This window comes from Octopus bimaculoides, chromosome 3 (assembly GCF_001194135.2).
Source record: "Octopus bimaculoides isolate UCB-OBI-ISO-001 chromosome 3, ASM119413v2, whole genome shotgun sequence".
Taxonomy (NCBI): Eukaryota; Metazoa; Mollusca; class Cephalopoda; order Octopoda; family Octopodidae; genus Octopus; species Octopus bimaculoides.
The window spans coordinates 122820710-122823895 of NC_068983.1; the positions used below are offsets into that span (position 1 = coordinate 122820710).

The window sequence follows — 3186 nt, forward strand, 5'->3', positions numbered from 1 at the left end:
TATATATATATATATTAGACAGAATGAGATAACAAATCCAAGGCTATGAGGAGTTTTCAGTACATTTATAATGAAATAGTCTGACAGCTGTTTCTGGGATATTATGGATATCCCTTCATCAGAGACAGTGTGAGAAAATATCTGAGTTCGAATTATTGTGGAAAAGGAAGAGATAGGGAATATAGAGGGAAATAAGAGAATGAAAGTAGAAATAAGATATATAAGGATATTGTAGTTGCAGTTCCATTATTCAAGGAAAATGCTGTATGGAAGTGGTAAAAAAATGTTTCCTGTACATGGTATGTAAATTTCAACAGCAGTTTATGTTTAGTCATTTCAAAGTATGGAGCCATGGAATCAGTGTTCCTCCTTCGAAAGGGTTTTGTGGTGTGAATGAAAATTTGAGAATGTATTGGTAATATTTGTGGATAGATGGTGGTGGTGGGGGGGATGTGTATGATTAGAAAGAGGAGACAGGTCAAATTTAAAACAGGAAGAGAAAATGAGAGGAAGGAAGAGAGAAAAAAGAAAAATAGTAAAAAGGAAAGAGAAAAAACAAAGAGTGAAGAAGAAAAGAAGAAAGGGTGAAGGAAGTGAGAAAGGGAGTGTTAGTTGGTGTTCAAGATAATGTGATGGGAAGATGGGAGAGGTGTGGAGGAGGGATAGGAAGAGATGAGAAGGTGAGGAGTAAAAGAATGTGAGATATGTGAGTAGGGGTGATATGACAGCTGCATTAAGGAATGAGCAGAGAAAAGGTAGACAAAAGGTATGAGTGGGGTGATACCAAAGTGAATAGTAGTCTTCCTAGTAAAATTTGAGGTGGAGGGAAGAATACAAGGATGCCAAATTACTATAAATAGACGTATTTGATAGGTTAGTGATATGTACGAATAGGAGAGGAGGAAAGAAGGTATAATGGCATATGTACGCATGCACTTACATACATATATAATTGCAAATATGCATACATATACACACACATATATACAGATATATACATACACATGCATATATATACATGCATGCTTACGCACATCCGTATATGTATTTATACATGCATATGCATGCACATACATGTATATATACATGCACACACAGTTGCACATGCATTTACAGTATATTTATATATATATATAAATATACACACATATACGTATGTGTGTGTGTGTGTGGCTGTGTATGTATCTGTATGTTTGCATGTGGGTGTATGTGTATGTATGTATATATGTGTGTGTGGGTGTGTTTGTGTTTCTACTCCCTCATCATCACTTGACAACCAGTGTTGGTTTGTGTATGTCCCTTTTACTTAGTGGTTTCACAATAGAATCAGTACCAAACTGAAGAAATAATTGTTGGGGTTAATTTGTTTGACTACATTTTTCAAGGCAGTGCCTCAACACAGCCAAAGTTCAATGGGTAAAACAAATAAAAATGATATTGGGTCATCCCATAAATAATGTGGGGTTTTTTTTCAATTGCATGAACTAAAAGTCAGAGGAGATAGGATAAACTACCTGCATCAACTTGCTATAAAAGCAGGTAGTAATTTTACCTTGACTTATTCCTTGTGCAAGTTTTGAAGAGTGCAGTTCGATTCTAACAGTTATTTTTTCAAAGCTGTAATGGAAGTGACAAAGGAGCATATTCATCATATTTTGCTTTATCAGTTCAATAAAGACAACAATGCAATGGAAATGGTGAGGAATATTAATGCAGTATATGGGGATCAGACAAAGCCAGTGTCAATGGTGGTTCCAGAAATTCTGAGCCAGAAACTACAGCCTACAAGACAAACCTTGTTCTGGAAGATCTGTAGAGTTTGACAAAGATGCTCTGCAAACCCTGGTGGAACAAAATCACATCGTAACTGTTGAGGAACTAGCAGAGAAGCTTGGATTTAGTCATTCAACTATTCATCAACACCTGTGTGCCATTGGGAAAGCCAGCAAATTGGGTCAATGGGTTCCTCACAAACTTTCTGAGCCTAATCATGTGCAGAGATAGAATGTGTGGTCTTCTTTGCTGTCACGTCTCACGAATGAACCTTTTTTGGACTGAATAGTGACTGGTGACAAGAAATGGATTCTATATAAAATTGTCAAGCGCAGAAGGTAATGGGTAGGGAAAGGAGAAACATCGGCACCCCAAGTGCAACAGTTAATTGGAATAACGTTGTGAGAGATATTTGTTGGATGTGTATATTTATTCACAGCAAAAAAATTATTGATGATGTTGGCAACTTAGTTATAGATTGACAAAAAAAAATATATTGTTGAAAGGAGAAATGATACTTGTTATTTTGGTGGTTTTAAAAGTGGTACCAATAGATTTTTTATAAGAGTTGATCGAAGTGGATAGCAGAAACATCTGTTATCAATGGAATAATTGTATCATATTCCACGATTATACACAATCAATAAGCAGCCTACTTTCAAATTATTGATCCATGTGATCTGCCCTTTATCCACTTCATCATCAACCATAGTCATACTTTTTTGGATTCTAATGATTACTCAATGCATTTCCAGTTGCTGTGATATCAACTAAAATATAAAAACAACAAAATGAAAAGCTCAGGTGAAGAACTGTTTGAATGTTTGATTATAAATTCATATGAATATGTCCTACAGCCTTTTGTTTAGTAAATCCCATATTTTAGATTGCCTGTGTTTTTGCTGAATACATTTTCTCTATGTTTTTAATTCAAATGATGACCAAATCTATATATATATATATATAAAACTGAGAATGTGCGTCTGTCTGTCTGTCTATCTGTCTGTCAGTCTGTCTGTCTGTCTGTCTGTTTTTCTGTGTGTCTGTATGCGTGCATCTCTAAAACTCGAGAAATACCTGTCGGATTTACTTCAAATTTTACACAAGCCTTAGTTTCAACTTCTTGCCTAATGTGAGCCCAGAGCAATCTCTTGTCTCTTACACTATTTCAGAATTACGTATCAAAAGCAAAATAATAACATCTCTATTGTAATGTGAGATAATACTTTCAGTTTTAATAGTTTCACTATTAATACTGAAACTATTAAAAGTGAAACTATTATCTCACTTATATACATGCATACATACACACACACACACACGCATGTATAATTTTATTGTGTATGTATATTATGTATATTTATGTGTATGTGTGCGTGTGTACATATATATATATATATATATATATATATA

At 34.5% G+C, this 3186-nt stretch overlaps 1 protein-coding gene across 1 annotated transcript in view; it reads left to right on the top strand.

The window, feature by feature from the left end:
- The window catches only part of LOC106878657 (potassium channel subfamily T member 1), a 168270-nt gene that overhangs the window by 68364 nt on the left and 96720 nt on the right, over positions 1–3186 (top strand). The gene's annotated exons all lie outside the window — the stretch shown is intronic.